We start from the raw sequence: 5899 nt of genomic DNA, 5'->3' as shown, positions 1-5899 counted from the left end.
TCTCTTGCAGAGTCTGCCACTTGAGTTTGCTAAACATCTCCGTAACGCTATCACGCTTACCAGATAACCCTGTGACGAAACGCGCCGCTCTTCTTTGGATCTACTCTATCTCCTCCGTCAACCCGATCTGGTACGGATCCCACACTGATGAGCAATACTCAAGTATAGGTCGAACGAGTGTTTTGTAAGCCACCTCGTTTGTTGATGGACTACATTTTCTAAGGACTCTCCCAATGAATCTCAACCTGGTACCCGCCTTACCAACAATTAATTTTATATGATCATTCCACTTCAAATCGTTCCGCACGCATACTCCCGGATATTTTACAGAAGTAACTGCTACCAGTTACTTCGCCTAAAGACATAGTGGTTCACATATAAGGGTTGGAAAAAATGTGGAATCACCAAAAACAATACACTACCATGCCTACTGCGATATAGCAAACTTATTGGTGCCGGCCGGGGTGGCCGAGCGGTTCTAGGCGCTACAGTCTGGAACCGTGCGACCGCTACGGTCGCAGGTTCGAATCCTACCTCGGGCATGGATGTGTGTGATGTCCTTAGGTTTAAGTAGTTCTAAGTTCTAGGGGACTGATGACTTCAGAAGTTAAGTCCCATAGTGTTCAGAGCCATTTGAACCATTTTATTGGCGTTCAGAGCAGCTGATAATCTCTGAATGGATAAATACGAGTCGTGTATGGTTTCCAAACGAATTTTATACCATTATTCGTACAAAATAGTGACAAGCCGAGGTGACGATGATGGAGGGGGATAGCGATACTGCATCTTCCAAAGCAGATCACAAAGGCTGAATAATGTTGAGATCTAGTGTCTGTGGTCGTCAGGAGAGATCTGGCAATTCATCCTGTTGGTCACAAAACCAGTCCTGGACTGTTCGAGCACTGTGATCAGGGGCCCTGTCTTCAAAGCAATTATCACCATTGGGAGTAAACATTGTACCATGGGACGGAGGAAACATTGTGCCATGGGACAAACGCCACCACCACAAAAAAAAAAAAAAAAAAAAATTAAAAAATCGTTAGATAATAATTGGCAGTAATGCGATCTTGTAGAGTATTTATGGGGCCAATGGAATACAACGATATAGCCGCCAAATTATCACCGAACCCCTCCATTTTCCAGTCTTGGGGCGTAAACTCGGAAACCGTGCGAGACACGACAGATCAGGCCAAATGACATTCTTCCATTGCTCCAGAGTCCAGGTTTTATCACTTCCGCCCAGCTCGCCGTGCAATTGCCTGCTTATGGAGCTCCCTTCGTGTTGCTTTGTTGCTGGCGAATGCGACATTCACTTCTGCAGCGACTTTTGTATCTGCCGTCCTCTTATTTTTCATCATTATTCTCATCAATGATCGTACGTCACGATCACTCAATGCACATTTTCGTACGCCTAGTGACTCTAGCGGATGATATTTTTCCGCATTCCCTGTACGCAGTATAAATCTTCGATAAGGTGCCTCTTGAAATACCATACACTTCGGCTCCTTTGCTTGCGGAAGTATCTGCCACATGAACAACAATTTGCACACCTTCGAATTCAAATAGCACCGAAATAATGCACACACAACTACACAGATCACTGTTAAGACCAAGACTGACACTTGTAACGTATTGAGGACACCGGACAGGTTCTGTTCGTGGTCAAATGCAACAGCAGCACCTGCAGGCTTGACTAGCATCTGCATGCTTCATGTGCAAGCATATATTTTTCGCGATGTCTCCATATTTTCGTTCAACACCTGAATCTACGTAGGCTACTTCCTTCTGCAATAAATTTTGAATGAAAGGAGTGATGCGTAGCGGTTTTGAAGGTCGAAGACCTAATACATCCGGATCTGAGTGTTTTTCTGCTGTCGAACTATGGCAAAGGAAATACAGGGATCGCATATAAAACAGAATATATTATAAGTGTCGCTGCAACAGACTTTAGAACGAACCTTGCATCAGCGCCTATGAAATGAGGAGTTATATAATGATCCATGTTCAACAATCTCAAACGGCACCGAATGTTGCCATCGGTCTTCTCTTGCATCACTCTTCAATACACAACAATGGAAGTCGAAAGTATCATCCTAGGATACAGGAAGTTCAGCTGAATTCTGGATGCATTTGATTTCTTGCGTCTCAAGGCCCACGTAGCGCTCTACGTTGACACAAAAGATCGAAAACATCCAAGTAATTTTTTCCCCACTCACTTGCGTGGACAAGTCTCAGCTGTAACAAAAATAAGTTTTTCTCTTAGGTTGTTAAGTTCCAAATCGCTAAACTGCGTACAAAGGATTGTAGCGTTACTATGACAAACACAAATGTTGCGCTAACAGCGAAAGCACAATAATATTAGTCGGTTCCAGCGAGGAGAAATCTCCGTTCGCAGTCTAATTTCACTGTTCTATGTGAGACGGAATTACAAATTAGGCTGCACAGAGTTACGATCTCTTTCGAATTGCGGAAAGAGTTTTTCGTTGTCGTGTTTACACTTGAGGCCTGAGTACATTTCCTACGATAGACATAGGATTTCCGAGCGTCAGTCACTTTTTACACGAACCGTACTTATCTTTAGCTGTCCTGATTTAGTGAGCCTGGTAATGTGAGGTTATCAGTGCTTTCCAAACTTTCGGTAAAGAGAGAGAACGATTTCCTGTGGACGTCAGTGAACGCTTGAGGAGAATAGGGGGGAAGTGATTCAGGAAGAGGGTTTAAAAATTTTACGTACGCCAATTAATGCGCGCGAAAGATTCATGGGTAAAAATGCGAAATGGTCGAACATTATTGTACTTCTACATTTTGCGGGCTTGGAATGAGTAACTCGCATATGAATAAAGGCACATTCATATTCCTCTGCACAGAATTAGTGAATGTTGTGTCACCAGCCTTTGTTTGTGTCAGAACCTTTGCCACTAAAGGAGAAGGTTGGTTTAGCAATTTAGAAATAAGTCAGCTATGAAGGATGTAGGTTTAACGGCTGGAACTTTGGTTCCGCTAATTCAGGAACTATGTCAGCGTCTCTTTCTACCTAATAAAGATAAAACTTGATTCTCTTCAGTTAAACTAGTGAAATCAGTAGCTTCGTCGTCGTTAACAAGCTTCTTTTCCTTCACTCCACACAAATTAACTTGGTCCACGTTAACCAACATTTTTGAAATGACAACAAAGTCAAAAGTATCCGGACACCTGGTAACGGACATTAATATGGGGTGAAATTGCAATGAATCCAGAGCTTTAGCTGCTTACAGGCGTTGATAAATATCAACGGGGACAGTTGAAATGTGTGCCCCGACCGGGACTCGAACCCGGGATCTCCTGCTTACAAGGCAGACGCTCTATCCGTCTTAGCCACCGAGGACACAGAGGATAGTTCGACTGCAGAAATTTATCTCCGACACGCTCCCCGTGAGACCCACATTCCCAAATTACTGTCCACACACTACATTCGTAGTGCCCCTGCCCACTATACTCATTACTCGCGGCAGGCAATGTACCGATTCCCGTAAGAGTTCGGACAATATGAGTGCATCCGCACTGAAGAAGATCATGGGCCGATTAGCCTTATCTTTATGAAGATGGTATCTGTTCTTTCGGACATGTGCGATGGAACAGATACCATCTTCATATATTCATATGGGGTGTGGCCCTTTCGTCTTTATGGTTGCTTGAGCTCCACTCAGGGACACTTTCAGTGACATGTCTGAATGTCTGTGGAGGAGTGACAGCCTATTCTTGTTCGTTAGCCGAAACCGGAGAGGGACTGCTACGGTCGCAGGTTCGAATCCTGCCTCGGGCATGGGTGTGTGTGATGTCCTTAGGTTAGTTAGGTTTAAGTAGTTCTAAGTTCTAGGGGACTTATGACCTAAGATGTTGAGTCCCATAGTGCTCAGAGCCATTTGAACCATTTTTTGAAACCGGAGAAGCTATTGATCTCGGACGCTGGGATCTGGAGGGAAGTCGAAGTTATGACTCATTCCATTGGATTCAATTCGGGACCCTGGGCAGTCCAGTCCATTTCAGGAATGTTGTTGTTCACAAACTGTTGCTTCACAGACGCTGCTTCATGAATTGATGACACTGTCAATTTGATACAGTCAAGCATCGTCTCCAAACTCTTCCTCTACTGTATGCTGTACACAGTGCAATTAAATATTTTCATTTCCTCCCGCATTTAGCGTTTTCTAAAGCACTGTAAGGAAACCACCCTCCGTATCGTATCACCATCTCCTCCTTACTTAACTGTTCTACATCTACGTACATACTACGCAAGCTGGCTTACGGTGCGTGGCAGAGAGTACCCTGTAGCACCAGTAGTCATTTCATTTCCTGTTCCAGCTGCAAAGCCAGCCGTTGTGGCCGAGTGGTTCTAGACGCTTCAGTCAGAAACCGCGCTGCTGCTACGGTCGAAGGTTCGAATCTGCCTCGGGCATGGATGTGTGTGATGTCCTTCGGTTTGTTAGGTTTAAGTACAAGTGTGAGTCAAAGCAAAACCTTAAATTTGTAATAGCAAATCGAAATTTCGCGCCGTTATCTTGTAAGTTGGTAAGTGTGCTACAAACAGCGTGCAAAATGGCCTGTAGGTGGCAGCATAGTGCAGATGCACACATACCGTCGCAGTATCAGTATAAAGATGGCTGCCCCACTTGCGAATTGCACCAGGGAAGAACAGCGTTCTGTTATTCGGTTTTTGGATAGTGAAGGTGTGAAACCCATTAAAATTCATCGACGAATGAAGGTTCAGTACGGTGATGCATGTTTGCACAGCAGCAAGTCTACGAATGGAGTAGGAAGTTCGCATATGGTGTGACCTCAGTGGAAGATGCTCCCCGTCCAGGTCAGGCACAACGAGTTGTGACTCAACAGAACATTGCAGCAGTTGAAGCCACAGTGAAGGAAAACCGCCGAGTGACACTGAATGACGTTGTAGCATGTTTACAGATTAGTCATGGGTCAGCACGCCACATTGTGCACGATGTGCTCCAGTCTCACAAAGTGTCTGCAAGATGGGTGCCATGGCAGCTGACTCCTGAAATGAGAGAACGACGTGTTGATGCTTGCGAAGAACTTCTTCGGCGCTCTGAACGAGAAGGTGATGGCTTCCTTGCAAGAATCGTTACTGGGAATGAACCTGAGTTCACTTCCACCAACCGGAAATGAAGAGAGCGAGCAAGGAATGGCGAGTTCAAAGGTTCTAATGCGTGTGAAATGTTATGGCACTTGTGGATGTTTCAAAAAAATGTTCAAATGTGTGTCACATCTTATGGGACTTAACTGCTAAGGTCATCAGTCCCTAAGTTTACACACTACTTAACCTAAATTATCCTAAGGACAAACACACACACCCATGTCCGAGGGAGGACTCGAACCTCCGCCGGGATCAGCCGCACAGTCCGTGACTGCAGCGCGTAAGACCGCTCGGCTAAACCCGCGCAGCACAAGGAATGGCGCCATTCCTCATCACCAAAACCTAAGAAGTTTCGAGCAGAACCGTCTGCAGGGAAGGTTATGCTGTCCCTCTTTTGGGACGAAAAGGCGTCATTTTGGAGCATTACATGCCTAGAGGGTCCACTGTCATCAGTGCATCATACACAGATCTCCTCAAAAATCATCTGCGGCCTGCAATCAAATCAAAGCGACATGGATGCTGTCATCAGGTGTCCTTTTGCAACATGACAATACAAGGCCCCACACTGCTCGTACAACAGTTGCGACAGTCACCTACCTGCGTTTTGAGTGTCTTCCTCATCCACCATACTCACCGGAACTTGCCCCAAGTGATTTCCGTATGTTTGGACCACTCAAGGACGCAATGGGAGGAAAGAAGATCCGTTCTGATGAAGAGGTACGCCACGCATTGCATGAGTGGTTTCGCGGACTACCAAAATAATTTTTT

At 45.2% G+C, this 5899-nt stretch overlaps 1 non-coding gene across 1 annotated transcript; it reads right to left on the bottom strand.

The window, feature by feature from the left end:
- Positions 1-3290: 3290 nt before the first annotated feature.
- Trnat-ugu lies at positions 3291-3364 on the bottom strand. Its single transcript has one exon. It is a non-coding gene; the product is annotated as a tRNA-Thr (tRNA).
- Positions 3365-5899: the final 2535 nt, after the last annotated feature.

Source organism: Schistocerca americana, chromosome 6 (genome assembly GCF_021461395.2).
Source record: "Schistocerca americana isolate TAMUIC-IGC-003095 chromosome 6, iqSchAmer2.1, whole genome shotgun sequence".
Classification (NCBI taxonomy): Eukaryota; Metazoa; Arthropoda; class Insecta; order Orthoptera; family Acrididae; genus Schistocerca; species Schistocerca americana.
The sequence above is the reverse complement of the archived record's forward strand: the minus strand, read 5'-3'. Positions and strand labels throughout refer to the sequence as shown.